Genomic DNA, 17,645 nt, shown 5'->3' on the forward strand with positions numbered 1-17,645 from the left:
CCGAGGAGAAGGACACAAAAACCTGGGTGTTTTGATGAAGGGAGGGGCCCAGGAAAGATTTGGAAAGCAGACCACACAGGAGAACGGGCAGGTCAGCGTCAAGTATGGGGTCCCTCAGAAGCCCTGGGTGCTGGAGAGAAGCTTCGTAGGTGTCTCGAATTTGCCTTTCCACTCAGGGCACCTTTGGAAGAAACATCCTTCGCAGGAAACTTGGCAGAAATGGTAAGATTCTTCATATACTTTCGAGGGCTTCCTGGCAGCCCCTCCAGCGTTGCAATCTGCCCGGAACTGTCTCGGGATTTGGCAGAGACAAAAAGTGCACTTAGGGATGACAAGTGCTAAAGCATGGTCTTTGGAATCAGGAGACCTGGGTTCAAGTCCCAGTTCTGCCCCGTCCAGCTGTAAGCATTGGGCAAATTCTCTTACCTCCCCAAGGCTCAGTGTCTTCACCTGTAAAATGGGCGTAGCAATAGTTACGTCACAGGGTTGCTCTGGGTAAAAAATGATAGGGTATTTGGAAAGGCTTGGAACAAGGGCTGAAACGTGGGAAGCCTTCAATCCATGATGTAACTATTTTCAGTGCCAGCGCCACTCATCCTGTCCCATCCTGTGTTCCCGAGGCCATGCCCACGCAATGATCCTGCCCTCCCCACAAACGTCCTTACACCCCCTCCTCACAGATCCCCAAGCCCTTCTCCCCACTTTCACTGATTCCATGACATCCTTGGTTTGGGGAGGTAATTTTAATGAAAAAGATTGATTAAGACCAAATATTACGTTTCTTTTGTGTCCCTTTTGTCATTTAGAAATGGAAACAAAAGACATTCTTGAGCTCAAGTCAAACATTTACCAAATTAACTCTCCATAAGAAATTGTTTGAGATTTCAAGAGTTGGTGGTTTTTTATTTTTTCCCTCTCCTTAACTATACTACATCATAAAGTAATTGCCTGATTAAGGGACGTGCAGCTTGGAGAGTGACACATTTTTTAAAATTAGAACGCGCCTGCCAACGGACACAGTTATGCAACTGGTTTTCTTTTTCCCAAACAACTTGATTCTCAAGGAGGAATGACAAAAGTGGCAAGGACATGTGGGGGTTAAAAAAAAGTATATGATGCAGGAAGCTGGAGATGGGTAGAGTGTGTCTTTGGAGACCTGGTCCCTCCCCATCCCCCTGGGACCCCTCTCCTCACACACTTCTGGGTTCTGCAGCTGCCTCCCACCCCATCTTCATTTATGCAAACCTGCTCTCAAAAAGGCCTATAATGGGCGTTCCTTTAAGACATCACTTCAAACGATGCTGACCCACTCCTGGTGGGAACCACTCCCCAGGCTGGCCACCGGGCATAAAGACAGCCCTAGGATTTGAACACTGCCTTCAGACTAGCAAAGAAGCGGCCACCATGAACAAATACACCATGAACAAATAATGGCATTACAATGGATAAATGGCCTGGGAAGGTCAAGGGGAAAGCAAACCTCACCTCCTGCCACTGTCCGCATACCATGAGCTCCAGCCATAGTGGCCTGCTCTGCACCCCCTGTCACTCCAAGCTCAGTCCTTAAACTCAGTTCCATCTTCCTAGAATGCTCTTCCTCTAGACTTTCACATGGGTGCCTCCCTCACTCTAAATATCCCCCCACCCCCACCCCCGCCCCCGCCCCAGCCTTCTCTGACCACCAAGCTGAAGTAGCATCCCTTCCCGAGGCCATTCTCTCCCATTCCCCTCTTTCACTGTATTTACAGCACTGGTTGCAACCTGACAGCTCCTGTTTTGTTCGTGTTTCTGTGTTTATAGACTGTGGCTTCAAGCACTGGACTCCTCTGTCTTGTTCACCTGCATGTCTCCATTGCCTGGACAAGAGCCTGGCGTATTATTGGTATCCAATAAATGTTTGCTGCTGAATGAATGGATAAATGGATGAATGAATGAATGAATGCGAGCAACTGCTTAACTATGGCCCCATTGAAGGATGAAGGATGAGCTGATATATGAAGGATGATTCGGGAGATCTCTCCTAACTCTATCCGTGTAGAAGTCTACAAATAAATCTGAAGAAGCCAGTCACAAAAGGCCACAGTGTAAGACTGCATTTATGAGCTACGTCCAGAATAGGCAAATCTATAAGGACAGAAAGCAGATTCACGGTTGCCAGTGCTGGGGGGATGGGGATGAAGTGAGAAGGTAATGGCTAAATGGTATGGAGTTTCTTTCTAGAGTGATGACACGTTCTACAATTGATTGTAGTGGTTATTTTACAACTTTGTGAATATCCTTTTTGAATTTACTAAAACCCACTGAATTGTTAAAAAAAAAACAAAACAGAATAAAAAGTAAGTGAACTGGGAATGGGTGATTAGGGTGATGGTTCGGGAAACTGTACCCCACAGGCAGCCACCTGTACCATCCACGTGAACCACTAGGACACACAGTCCATCTCCCTGGTACTTCATTTCAAGACTCGTTTGCAATTCCCTGTGGCGGGTTCGGGTGTCAACCCAACCAGGAGGGGAGGCCCGCTTCCTCACGGCCTGGTCTGCCTCCACTCGCTAGCGATCCACGGGCCCAGCTCTGTCTTGAGCTCTTTACAGAGACTCAATCCTTCCTCTGACCCTGCGAGGTAAAACCTCATTTGACAGGTAAAGAATTTGTCCCAGTTCATACAGTGGTGGCAGAACCAGGATTGGAACCCAGCAACCTGGGCCCACAGTCTGTCTTCTTAACCCTGACCCCTGCTACCCCTCCAGTGTTAAGTGACGGCCAGTGAGCTAGAGGGGCTAATCGCCCCACCCCTCCCCGCTTGGGGTTCCCGTGCAGGAGAAGAGTCGGGGCTTTTGATTCTTGCTTGGTCTTCGCATACGAAGTGTCATTGGCAGCTTCAGCGCAGGAGATGAGGGGCCTGGGTCCTGCCCGGCGCAGTCCTGCGGTCCTGGCTTCATAGGACCCATGATCACAGCCATGATGTGGCGGCTCTTACGTGGCACCGGTGATGAGCCAGGAGCTGAGCACTGAGCACACGCTACCCCAGGTGAGTCTTCCACACGTCCTGGCAGGGAAACCACACCAGCTCCGAAAACTGAGGTTTGCAGAGGATGAGGTCTCCCTCTCGGATTCAAATCCAGGTCTGTCCCACTCCCAAAGCCACCTTCGTCCCACCAGGCTCCCACACAGCACTGCCCGGTTGCTCACAAGCTGTGAGCACTTAGCACGTTAACTTATCTCTCTGACCCTGTCTTCTCGGCTACAAAACGAAGATAATATCTCCCTGGCAGGGCTGTTATGGGGGTTGAATGGGAATAGTATGATATGATACGGAACAGAACAGAACATAAATTTTATACGGTATAAATTTTATATAATAAATTTTAATATAATTAAAATTTTATATAATAAAGTACATATATTTTTTAATAATATGACAATATCTATAACTCCCTCCACTAGAACATAATAGAATAAAATAGAATATGCTACGCCCTTCTAGAATGTAAACTCCATAACAAGAGAGCAATCCCCAGCACTGCTAACATAGAACCTAGCAAAGAGTCGGCATTCAAATGAGATTTATTGAACGAATAGGTGGCTAAGCCCAGGGAAAGGAGGTGGCACACAGTAGGTGCTAACTCATGGCAGCTCTTACCATTGTTGAAAGTAAACCTACCCCTACCACCAACAGCAAGGGCAACACCATGGCCTCCCTGGGAAGGGTTGGGTACAGGTGACACAGTTCTTGACGTGGGCAGCGTTCTGGCGCAGACATACCTGTTGGCACTGGTGACAGCCATCTGTCAGGGAGCTCACTGGATTACCTGAAAACCTTTCACCGCCTCCCCAGTCAGTTCAGCTGAGTCATTAAGATTGTGAAACACTCAGCCCAGCTGATCCATGGTCATGGTCATTGATAATCCACCCAAGATCACCCGGCCGGTAACATCATCGAGGGTGGGGAACTGGTCAGTGAGTGTAGTTTAAATCCACTTGACAAGTACGTGTGATGCCCTGCATACAGCAGGCTCTGAGCCGGGCATATAAGGCTCAGAGCATATGAGGCCCAGGGATATGGGGTCTACCATAAACAGGCGGATGCAGCCGCTGGCTTGGTAGAGTTTACCCTCCATAAATAAAGGCTGGATCATCTTTCTTTGGGGAGGAGACGATTGCCCCCACATAGGCTGGGACCTCTGCCTCCAAACGCTCCTTTCTCTGCCTTCCACGCTCCCACTCTCCCCTGCCTCAAGGATATCCAGGCACTGCATCTGTAGAATGCAGGGCAAGGATGAGATCCGTGGTTGTCAGGGTAACACGAAGAAGAATAAGACCTGCCTCTGCCCCCAAAAGACCCAGCTGACACATTTTGGCTAGAAGGACACCCAACGCTGAGCATCCTGCCTCCCAGCCCACAGGTCCAAAGCATCTGTGGAGACGTACATGTGAGTGGAGTGCTGCTACGCTCCACCTGGGCTGCGGGAAGGTGTGGATACTGGTACACAAAGCTTAGAAGCCCAAGCAGATGCTGCGGGTCCCCAGAGTGCGGTAGAAGCCGCCCATCCCAGAGCTGAGGAAGTCGCCACGTCTCGAGAGTTTGGGGGCCAGCTGGTATGTGAGCCTCCAGAGCCCACGAACTGCAGGGACCAGCGCACCCAGAAGCTGACAGGACCAGGTTGCAGAACTCCCAGGATAGGGGCAGGAGGGGGACTGGAAAACTCGATGTTGTGGAAACCTGGGTCGGAAATGCAATGAGCCTTTGGGGATAGAATTTAATGTTGTCTCGGAGCGTTTGTCCTCATTTAGGGCGACAGGATTGCATTTATTGTGGCTTCTCCTTCCGTCCCGGTTATATTTATTTTGGATTTATTCACTTATGGGTCTTGCAACAAGAAGTTGAAATGAGTAAATGTACTGTTTTTTTTTTCCTGAGCTACATTAATTTCAGAGTGAGATTTATCCTGCCTGCCGTTCCTTTTATGGTGACTGATGAGCTGCTGAGGCCCCACTAGAGGCTGCAACCAGACAGGTAAGGCTAGAGAGGTGGGTGGGAGTTCCCAGCAAGCCTGGGACCCAGGAATTTTTCAGCTGAGCTGAGTCATCAGTCCTAGGAGGACAGTTCCCCAATAGGAGTGTTATGGGGTAAAAGAATGAAGTCTCCATCCAACGGGTATTTTCCTCCAATGCCCATCACCTGGCCTGGCACCTAGTCATTATCACGGGTAAAACTGTGTCCCCTTCAAAAGGTCTGTTGAAACCTTAACCCCAGTGCCTGTGAATGTGACCTTACTTGGAAATAGCGTTTTTTAAATATGATCAAGTTAAGTTGAGGTCATTAAAGTGGGCCCTAATCCAACACACTGGTATCCTCATTAGAAGAGGGAAATTTGGACACAGACACACAGGGGAAATGCCATGTGACGACGGAGGCAGAGACTGGAGTGATGCAGCTGTGAGTCAAGGACCGCCAGTCACCACCAGACGCTAGGAAGAGGCAAGGAAGGATTCTTCCCAGAGTGTCAGAGAGAACACGACTGGACACTTTGATTTAGGACTTCTGGCTTCCAGAACTGTGAGGGAATACATTTCTATTGCTTTAAGCCACTCAGTTTGCGGTACTTTGTGATGGCAGCCCTAGGAAACTAATAGAGTAGGGATATGTATTTGATGAATGAATGAATAAATGAATGAACGCATGAAAGAAAATCTTTACTATCAGCCCCTGCACTAGGTACTTGGAATGGAGAAGCCTAAGATATTCTTCTTCTTCTTTCAAGAAATTTATCTAATAGGTACTAGGATCCCTTTCCCATGGCCGTGGCCCTTTAGGGTCTGGAGTAACTTAGAAGAAGTCCAAGGTGTACCTGATTTGCGGGAACTTAGGAGATGTCTGTGTTCACACGAGATGCACAAACCCTACAGGCGCAAGGCAAGGAGCCTCCAAACCTCTCTCAAAGGCATGTGTTTTTGACCAAGTTGTAAGCAGCTCTGAGAAGCCCTTCTCCCAAGCCAGCCTTTCCAGTCTCTTCTTTGTTGGACATCACCCCCTCCTGCATCTCCTGGTTCTCTATGGCCTTAAGGTCCTGCACACCCCAGGGGAAATGAGAAAGCATTGAAACACACAGGGTGGGCCAGTGTCCAGACCTGGTAAGATGAAGGACTAGAATATTGCTTAATGTGGAGCAGCCACAATCCCAGGCCACTGATGCTTAGGAGTCGGGAGCCCAGAATGTTCCCCAATGTGGCTTCAGTTTGCTCATACTTGGCCCAGTTGCTGTGCCTTTCCGACCCGCTCGCCCCACCTCTCCTGAGCCCCCCGTCTCTTACTCGCCCCGCTGCCTGCAGGGAAGCCCCAGGGATGTCTCATGCCGTTTCTGTGGTTATAGAGCCCTGGGCAGCCAGCCCCGTCAGCTCGAAGTGACCTCACCCCACGGCCACCACTGCCACCTGCACCCGGTCACAACGCCCAGTGTCCAGGTGATGAGAGAGTGTTCACAAATGTATAAACAAGGATGCGTGAGTGAAAACCTGAGTGATTGGAAGGCTGGATTCGGGAACCAAGGAGTGAGTGAGGATGTTAGTGAGGGCTGAGCGAGTGAGTGAGTGAATGAATGGGGGTGGTAGGTGGGTGGAGAGATTGTCTTTTCTGTAAGGTGCCAGTGATTGTTCACATCGGCCAATGTAACCTCAGGTCACCCAGAAGATTAGGGTGCGAAGGATTTGAATGACTTAGTACCCAGTCCTCCAGAGGACTGGCCTTTTCCTTCGAGGTTAGATGTCGTGCTGGAGGAGAGGTCGGGCGCAGGGTGGGAGGGATGCTGGCCTCACAGGGACTACCTCTTCCACTGTTCCAGGAGCTCGCGGGAGTCAACATCATTCTTTTCCACGTGATCAAAAGCAAAAATAACTGTGACGTTGTCTCATGTTTCTCTCATTTCTCCTGGGGACTGGGCTCCTAGGGCACCTCTGTGCCCAGGTAGACCTGCTTAGGTGTTTACATAATAGCGCATCCTAACATGCACTTCTCACGCCAGGCTCATGCTTGCTTTGGGCAAATGGTTGGCAGGACTGGGGTTTTTTTCTTACTGAATTGACAAGCAACTTAACCGAATTGAACAAATCGACAAGTGACTTCTGGGTTAGGTGGCTGCAGATTCTTCTTCTAAAGAAAAGACATGGCGGGCTTCCCTGGTGCCGCAGAGGTTGAGAGTCCGCCTGCCGATGCAGGGGACACGGGTTCGTGCCCCGGTCCGGGAAGATCCCACATGCCGCGGAGCGGCTGGGCCCGTGAGCCATGGCCGCTGAGCCTGCGCGGCCGGAGCCTGTGCTCCGCAACGGGAGAGGCCACAGCAGTGAGAGGCCCGCGTACCGCAAAAAAAAAAAAAAAAGAAAGAAAAAGAAAAGACCTGGCATTGTTGTTTATAGTAACAAGCTAGGTTTCTACAGTCTGACCCCCACCCCGATGGCTAATGCTTCTCCGCCCACCCCGTTGCCTGCCTTGACGTCTTCCTGCTGCTGGCGGAGGCGGGGGAGGAGCTGTGCTGAGTCTGCCCGTCGCTCTCTCCCTCCTCTGCACCATCGCCTGCCATGCCCCCACTGCCCAGAACCCCTTCTTCTTTTCCACAAACCTGAATGTTGCACACCTATCCCCTTTATGAATGTGTGAGTCTTAGTATCCGTTTTTACTGTTACCTACGGTGTACCTGCCCTCAGTGAAATAATAATAATAATATAATAGACTAACATTTACTGAACATTTGCTCTAGTCACTGTACTAATCACTCCGCCTATATTATCACATTGAATCCTCTCAATAAACCCACGGGGCAGATGCCCATTTTACAGATGAGGAAACCAAGGCCCAGGGACATTAACTAACTTGCCCAATGGTACAGAGCTAGCAAGGGGCTGAACAGGATTTAAGCCCAGGAATGTTGTAGGACCTGAGCCATTAATCCCAACGCTCCTTCAAGTGTTGCCTAAAACGTTGCTTTCTCTGGGGATCTGCTTCATCTTCCCTCCCTTTTCTTCCCTCCCTGAGTTCCCGGCACCACAGGTACATCTCTACAATACACCTCACTCCGTGGACATGCCTTGCATGTATGGTGGTTAATTGTTAACTGGCTGTGAATTCCTCGGGGACAGAGAGTGTGTTGGACTCGTGGCTGTGCCCCAATATGCTGACATGTTGCCAGGGCTCGCATTTCATGCTGGTGGCAAATCCCCTCATGGCCCCTGGGCCCGGGCTGGCACATAACAGCCGGAGACAGCCCATCAGGGACTGGAGTCACAGCCGGTCCTCGTCAGAGGTCGCTGGTAGCAGCTCACCCAGCTTCAGAAGCCCAGGAGGCGTGTGGGCTTGATGGCCGGGCAGTCCAGCGTGGCTAGCTTCTGGGCTCAGAAAGGCCTCTCAGCTCTGCACCTCCCTCTTGGCTTTTCTACACACAGGCGGATTCTTCCTATGAAGCCTCAAGGTTCAACTCCTGGGCCCAAGTCCATAGAGAAGAGCAATCCCAGGCCTGCCTCTCCGCAGCCTGGGCTGGGGCATGTCTCTGAAGCTGATCCAGCGTCAGTGAGCAGAGAGTCGAGGTGCATTGACAGGCTCGGTTTAGACCACGTGTCCACCCAAGCACTAGGCCGAGGACCAAAGACGAGGGAGACATGGCTTCCCCGCCACCCGGGGAGGGGAGGGGGTGGCCTTGCTGATGGTGAAGCTGAGTCCCCATCTCAAACCTGGGCTGTCCCTTTGCACTCTCAATCCTGTGACCCCATCTCGCAGAGGGAGCCCACAGGGTGCCCTCCGGATCGCAGCTCTGAGTTACGAATCAAAGGCCAGGGCTCTGGCCCTCTGGGTACTGGGACAGGCAGTTCGGGCTACGGGTAAAATCACCTTTGGGTTTTTGTCTACCTTTACCTGCTTGTACCTGTGGTATATACAGAACTTCAGCAGAGAAACTGACCAATTAGAGGGTGAGAGTCACCAACTGGTAATCTGGTCCAGTCCATTCCGGTTGAGGGTCCCTGTCCAGGTGGGAGAGATGGAAACAAGCCTGCAGTTAGGAAGAGAGGCCTGTCCAGAAAATTCATCCTTCACATCTCAGCTGCATGATAATGAAACACACCTCCTTAGGAGGTAGTTAAGGCTTGGTCAAATGAGGTGTGCCCGCAGACTGGCTGGCCATCTGACCAGAATGCTTTAGTGCTTAGATGCAAATGGGATTCATTTCATATGCCAGTCCAATCAATTGGTGGTGGGCACTCTGAGTATTAGATGTTTTAAAAATTGGATTTTGAGATGAAGTTCAGCTGATCAGGAAAGAGTTCCGTCATTGATTGGTGATGTTTGCAATGGACACAGGAGGGGTAGGTGGCGGCACGAGCATTTCAGATTTCTAATCCTGCTGTGGAAGGGGCATGGGGTAGAAGGCTGGGCTCTAGATCCTACAAGGTCTTGGAAATCCTTTGGTTTTGTAACTGCATCTTTTGCACCCCTTGCAGAGCAGGTTAAGTCAGAATTAACATTTTCAGTAGGCAGATTAGATCTAAAGCTCAGAGAGTTTGCTTTTGATCTAGAGTGCCAGTGCCAAGCCAGCAATGCGGGATGGGAGTCTCCTGCCTAGCCAATCCCGGATCCTGTGTGCACGCCAGACTCAGAAACTTCTGGCAGCAAGCGGAACTTGGACCAGTTGGGTAGCCCTGGGCTCCTGTCCTAATACAACCATTTATGTGTTGCAGAACCCAGGGCAATTCACTTCACCTCTTTGAACTCTGTTTCCTCAACTGAGACATGAGTGACAGTATGCGTAAAATGATGCCTACCTTAAAAATGTATTGGGGCTTCAGACAAAGACGGAGTAACAAAGATCGGATTTACCCTCCTGCCCAAGGCAACCACCAAAAAAAACCCAGACAAAATATACTGAACAAGACCCTGGGCATCAGAGAAGGAAGGAGCTTAATCCCTGAGAAACAAGAAACAGGAGGCAAGTCCTTCACCTGCCAGACTCACTACCGTGAGAGAACTTCCAGACTGTGGGCGAGGCAAAGATTTCTTAGATACGGCACCAATAACATGATCCAGTAAAGAACCAATTGAAAAATTGGGCTTCATCAGCATGAAAAACTCATGCTCTTTTTTTTTCTTTTTTTTTTTCCGGACGCACAGGCTCAGCGGCCATGGCTCACGGGCCCAGCCGCTCCGCGGCATGTGGGATCTTCCCGGACCGGGGCATGAACCCGTGTCCCCTGCATCGGCAGGCGGACTCTCAACCACTGCGCCACCAGGGAAGCCCAAAACTCATGCTCTTTGAAAAATACCGTTCTGAGAATGAAAAGACCAGACAAAGACTGAGAAAAATATTCACAAATCATTTATCGCTAAAAGACATATCTGGAATACGTAAAGAATTCTCAAAACGCAACAGTAAGAAGATAACCTACCCAGTTAAAAGTGGGCAAAAGTTGTGAACACACATTTCATTAAAGAAGATATCTGGATGGCAAACAAGCACACACACAAAAATGCCCAACATTATTTGGCATTAAGGAAATGCCAGTTAAAGCTGTGAAGATACCAACGTACTTATTAGAATGGCTAAACGTGAAAGAGCGATGATACTGAGTGTTGGTGAGGAAGTGGGGCCACAGGAGATCTCATACACTGCCAGTGGGAATTTGAAATGGTACAAAAACTACAGAAAGCAGTTTGGTGGTTTGTTAAATTGAACATGCACCCACCATATGATCCAGCCATTCCTAGGTGTTTACCCAAGAGTGAGGAAAGCATGTACTCATACAAAGACTCTCACGTACATGTTCATAGCACCTTTATTCATCATCATCAAAAATGGGAAAGATCCCATGTCTATCAACAGGGGAATGGACCCAGAAACCGTAGAATAGTCACAAGATGAAATATTAGCCATCAGTAAAAAGAACAAACTGCTGATACGTGGTACAAAGTGGTTGAATCTCAAAATAATTATACCGAGTGAAAGAAGCCACACAACAAAATAGTCTGTACTGTGGGATTCCATTTATGTAAAACTCTAGAGAATGAAAACTAATCTATAGTGACAGAGACCCGATCAATGATTGCCTGGGGCTGGGAGGGACGGTGAGGAGGGGAAAAGGGAGGAATTTACAAAGGTTCGCAAGGAAACTTTTGGAGAGTGATGTGTATTTTCGTTGTCTTCATTGTGGTGATGGTTTTATGGGTATAAACATGTCAAAATATATCCAATGTATCACTTTAAAGATATGCAGTTTCTTGTGGGTAAATTATGATTCAATAAAGCTATTATCAAAAGGGAAAAAAGCAAAAGTTTATTGAAGTTTTTAAATGATGTAATATGCAGTGGCTCCCCATTCATCTCTGTGGTGTTGTTGGGACTTTCACTACTGAAGGTGGAGACAAGGGGGAGGGGGAGGGGGAGGGCAGGGGGAGGTTCTCACGCCAATGCCCTTTACCGGCTTTGTCCAAACCATCAAGCACAGACCAGGGCCAGACAAGTCCCTCCTCTTTATTATTCTGCTCCCATGCAGGAGGCCCTGCAATACGCTGGCACACAGTTCATCGAGTGGAGGGCTAGTAAGAGAGAACGTGGCCAGGGACGGGGAGGGGAGGACCTCTTGGAGTGATTGAAAGGCCAGGCTTGGCCTGGGCCTGACTCTCAGGGCAAAGACCCCAGGGTAAGGCCACCTGCTCCCCTTCTCCAGAGGAGAAGACCTACTGATCCTAGGTCTCTCCCCACCCAGCATCCCCAGCAGCCAGGTATGTGAAAGACGTATTCACCTGAAAAGGCTGCTAATGGCTCACGTCATCCAGGTAGGATGCCCACTGACCCCCAACTGCAGGGCTGGTCCAGGCGGCACCTCTAGGTACTCCTTGGAGTACGAGCTCCTCGGAGCCCAGACAGATGGATGAGATTCAGGAAGCGAGTTTAAAGGTGAGAGCAAGAGCTTTAAAGCCAGAGAGCAAATCCTGACCCAATATGCTGATTCTCCTCGGAGAGCCTCAGTGCCTCATGGGTAAAGGGGGTAAAATACACTCTTTGGAGGGTTGTTGTGAAGATAAAATGCCAATCATTTCTGTGGAAGAGTGGGATGAGTCTGTATCCAAGAAGAGGTGCTGTAGGCAGCTGAAAAATACCCCCCCACAAAAGATACCCCCATCAAACCCCCAAACCTGTGCCGTAACCTTATTTGGCAAAAGGGTCTTACAGATAAGATTAAGAAATCTTGAGATGATCCAGGAGTATCTGAGTAGGCCCTAAATCCAATGATGTGTCCTTTATGAGAAAAACAGAGGGATTTGAAACCGACAGAGGAGGAGAAGGGGGTGTGGAGATGGAGGCAGAGACTGGAATGATGCAGCCTGAAGCCGAGGAGTGCTGGCAACCACCAGGAACCGGAAGAGGCAAGAAGGCTCTGCCCTAGAGCCTCCGGTGGGAATGTGGTCCCGCAGATACCTCGATGTTGGACCCTGGCCTGCAGAACTCTGACAAAATTAATCTCTGTTGTTTTAAGCCATCCAGTTTGTCAATTTGTTATGGCAGCCGCAGAAAAGCAATAGGGGTGCTTTGAGATAAAACAGAAAGGAGCCCTAATAGCTAGTCCCCTAATAGCCAGGCTCCCCTATAGCCAAACCAGGGTTTCCCAAATTCAGCACCACTGACATTTTAGGCCAGATCATTCTTTGCTATGGGATTGCCCTGTAGGATATGAGGAGTATCTCTGGCCTTTACCCCCTACATGCCAGCAGCTACATTACACCCTCCCCATGACAACCAAAAATGTCTCCAGATGTTAGCAAATGTCCCTTGGGGGAACAAAATCACCCCCAACTGGAATGGTAGAAACACGTTTTAGGCCAGCTCATCTGCCTCAATTTCAGCAACTAGACAAAGGAGTCTGGGGGCTGGGGGGTACTACAGACATCTACCTCACAGGACTTTCTCTTCAACAAAAATTGATTGAGTACCCATGTGCCAGGCCCTGGGGCCACAGCAGTGAACTAAACAGATATGATGTCTGCTTCATGAGTTACAGTCTAGTGAGTTGTTTTGAGGGTAAGGTAAAACAAGACATTGAAACAACCTGATGCAAGCCTGTCCCGTAATATGTACTCCACAAACACCTCCCTTTTAAGTTATTAATCATTTAAGCATTGGTTTCATTTTTAGCATAATCCTAATTAGCCTTATAAACACTTAACAGAATGCCTGGCATAGAGTAAGGTCAAGATAAGACAGAAATGAGATGAACTTATTTGCAAAGCAGAAAATAGAAACACAGATGTAGAGAAAAAACGTATGGTTGCCAAGGGGGGCAGGGGGGTGGGGTGATTTGGGAGACTGGGATTGACATATATACACTATTGATACTATGTATAAAATAGATAACTAATGAGAACCTACTGTATAGCATAGGGAACTCTCCTCAGTGCTCTGTGGTGACCTAAATGGGAAGGAAATCCAAAAAAGGGAGGATATATGCATAGCTGATTCACTTTGCTATACAGTAGAAATTAACACAACATTGTAAGGCAACTATACTCCAATAAAAATTAATTTAAAAATTGTGGTATATTCATGCAGTGAATACCACTTGCTAATAAAAAGGAATGAACCATTGATATAGGCAATGACTTGAATGACTCTCACAAAGTTTGCTGACTGAAACTAGACACAAAAGAATACATACTGCACACTTTCGTTTATATAAAAATAAAAATGGCAAAATCTATGAATTGAATTTAAAAAGTGACTGTGGAGTTGGGATGAGAGAACTGACCAGAAAGGAGCAGAAGGGGATTCTCTGAGGTGATGGAAGTCTTCTGTATCTTGGTTTGGGTGGTGGTTACATGGGTGTAAACAATTGTGAAAAACACATTGAACAGCACTTAAGATCTGTGCTTATTATTGTATGTGATGATATCTTAATTTTTGAAATGTAATAAAAGGAGAAATACAGGGAAAAAAAGATAAGACAGAAATGGTGGTGATAAAATAAAGAATATGTGGAGAGTACCTAGCACAGTGCCTGGCCCACTGTAGGTGGTCAGCTGATACCGGCTTCTTTCCCACTCCTCCAGAGGCACGTAGGAGTTAGTAGAATATTTTGGATGAGAGTCCAGGTCTTCTGCCTCACAGTCTAGAATAATCTGTCTCGTTGTATCATTCACCAAAGTCCCACACTACCCTCTGTACTAGCCAGGCTTTTACAGCAGTAATTCTGTGTAATAAACAGCACAAACTCTCAGTGACTTCCAACCATAAGCATTTGTTCTCATACTCATGGAGCTCAGCTTGGCTACGGTTTGGCAATGGTTTGGCTGGTCCAGGCTGGACCCAGCTGGGCTGCTCTACTCCAGCTGCAGGTTGGGCTCAGATCTGACCCCTGGATGGTCATTCTGAAGCCTAGCCTGAGGGGGCAGTGGCCACCCTTGGCACCTTCTGCTTCTCTCAGGTCATAAGAGCACAAGAGATGAAGCCAACTGACATACCCGTATTGAAAGCCCCTGCTTGGCTCATGTCTGCCAACTTTGCATTGGTCAAAGCAAGTCACATGGCCAAGCTCCTCGTTGCTGGATGGGGACACTCTACCACGGTGGGAGGAGAACAATATCTGATTGTCTGCTGAACAGTAACCCAAAGTGTCCCACCTCCCTCCAGGAAGGACCTGAATTTAAATGCCTGAGGCTTAGAGAAATAAAATGATTAGGCTGAAAAGGGAGGACCGGCAGGTCCAGGCATGGGCAGAGGACCCTGAAGGAAAACAGAGGGGACAGGGAAGGAGCAGAAAGTGATGGGGGATGAAAATGCACGAGCTGGAAGTGTCACTCAGAGCCCCAGAGCCTGGGCTGCACAAGTCCTGATCCAAGAGGCTGGCTGTCTCTTGCCTCTGGCGTCCTCTTTCTACAGCTGCCCTGCAACCAGCCAGCTCAGGACCACAGAGGTTCACTTCGCATGCATCTGTTATCAATATCTAATTAAATCTAATTGGGGGACAGAAAAGGAGAGAGGAAGAAAATGCAGCCAAAATAATAAATAGGGTCTAACTGTGTTGGATCACCCCTTGACCACAGGCCGGGCAGAGCTCCCAGGCCAGGAGCTGAAACCCACAGGAAGTTGTTCCATTGCCGGAATTAACCTATGTGGGTTTCAGAAATCACTGGAATAGGCTCTGTGTCAATATCATGAGTTGTGATGCAAAGGCCATAGACCTCCTTTCCCCCCAATACCACCGCACCCTCACTGACCCCACTTTAGTCGAAAATGCCACAACCCCTTGAGCAGTCCCTTGGGTTCAGCGTCTCCCTCTGTAGGTAAGATATGGAATTACAACACCTCAAACCACATTTTGCCCTGAAAGGGTCCTTTGTCGTTTACTAGTTTTTCCATCCCAGATTCCTCACTGGTGAAACTTAACAGATATATATCATGTGTATACTCTGTATCAGACACCGTCACGAGCACTGGGATGCAACAGTGAGCAACATGCCTACGCACTCAGATCTCGAGGTCTAGTACAGGATACAGACATTGAAACAGCCAATGAATACATTCTCTGACCAGTGCTATGCCAGGATGCACAGGTTGTGTGGGAACGCAATGATGGGGCATCAGTGATCAGAGCATACTTCTTGGAGGAGGTGACATCTAGCTGAGACTGCAGTACTGAGTGGGTGTTGGCCAGATGAAGAAATTAGAAGAAGGGGCAAGGGGAGGGGGAGTCAGGAGACGTTCCAGGCAGATGGGGTAGCTGTGCTTGCATCATAGGGACCTCATATGCCAAGTGCCCAGCCCAGGGCCTGGCACACAATAGGAACTCAGAAAGTGCTAGCTCTCTTTACCCATATGTTTACACTTGACTATTGTACGACTTCCCAACTGCCCTCTGAGTTGGATGGCGAAGGGACTCATCCCTTCATTCATCCGTGTAGGGAAACCAGAGCTCAGAGGAGGTGAACGTGCCCATGGTCACAGAGTGAGCTAGGAGGGGGCTGGCCTCCCACAGGAACTGACCCCAGGAGTCAGAAGACTTGGGTAGTGGTCTTGGCTCTTCAGGAAACAACCACCTCTCCTTGGCAGGCTGCTTCCCGTGTCTGGCTTTGGTGTTCCTGGTTGGAATATGAGTGGGGGCTGCACTGAAGCAACGGGGCCCCTTCTAGCCCTGATGCTCTGAGATGCTAAGGTCCACTGCAAAGAATGACGATTCTGAGGCTGCCATGAAGAAATGAGGCTCTCTCCCACCTACCATGGTTGGGCGGCGGACACTTCCTCCACCTCTCCCCACTTCCTTCGACCCTTAAGAAAAGAAAGGCAGGTGAAGAGAAAGCCAGGTCAAGGTCTCTAGAAGGCAAAGCCATGCCATCACTGCCAGATTCTTAGCCTGGAATATTGGACGTAAACCACCCTCCACAAACCTGTTGCCCATCCTCGCACCGCCCAGTATTCCTGGGTGGCCTGATATAACCCCTTAACCTCCCCCAGCCTCAGTTTTCCCATCTGTATATGAGGAAAGGCATTGTCACTTCTCCCCCTATAAAGATAGCCATAAACTTCTTCTCCTATAAACGTAGCCATAACAACTCTGTGAAAACCATGAGCACCTGGGGAATTGAAGGCAGGAGAGCCGGCGGTGGGGGGGGGGGTGCAGAAACCTGCAGGCTTCTACACGGGGGAGGCGGAAGTTCAGGTGGAGCTTGACCAGTAGTTCGGATTGGAACAGGTGGGGAGGGGTGGTATTCTGCAGCCTCCTTGGGAAATCTGATAATTTTCTAAACTAATTAATTTGTAATTGTGATAAAATACACAAAGCACCACATTTACCATTTTAACCATGTTTACGTGTCCGGTTCAGTGGCATTCCACACATTCACATTGTTGTGTAGCCATCTCCACCCTCCATCTGCAGACCTTTTTTCATCTTGCAAAACGGAAATTCTATACCCACTGAACACTAACTCCCCAACCTTCCCTCCCCCAGCCCTCGGCAATCATGATTCTACTTTCTGTCTCTATGAATTTGATTGCTCTAAGTACATCATATGAGTGTAATTGTACAGTATTTGTCCTTTTGTGACTCTCTCGTTTCACTTAGCATAATGTCTTCAAGGTTCATCCATTTTGCAGCATCTGTCAGCATAAAATCTTATAATGTTGCAGGTCCTGGGAGCTACCTGGAATGGATGGATGGATGGGTGGATGGATGGAAGGAAGGAAGGAAGGACAGAGTGGTGGATGGATGGGTGGATGGATGGACGGATGGACAGATGTTAGTGGGGCAGATGGATGGATTCATGCATGGTTGGATGGACAAATGGATGGTTGGGGAGATGATTGAATGGATGGAAGGATGAATATCAGTGCTGGTATTTAGGTGGGTGGATTGACAAAGAGGTAGTAAACCAGGATACAATCCAACCCTGGAGTAGCTCGGAGCTACTCCAGGAGGAAAAACACTCCCTAGACTCTGTCACAGGGTCCACCCAGGACCACACCCAAAATCCTACCGGGAGGGCATGACAATGCGAGCTGAAGACATCACAGACGCCGCCAGCCTTCACAGCAACCCTGCAGCCAAGTCATGAGGGCGGATGAGAGGAGGAGGAAAGAGGATCGAGGTGCTCCAGACAGAGGGTGCGCACGTGC

This window comes from Grampus griseus, assembly GCF_964374135.1.
Source record: "Grampus griseus genome assembly, chromosome: 1".
Lineage (NCBI taxonomy): Eukaryota > Metazoa > Chordata > Mammalia > Artiodactyla > Delphinidae > Grampus > Grampus griseus.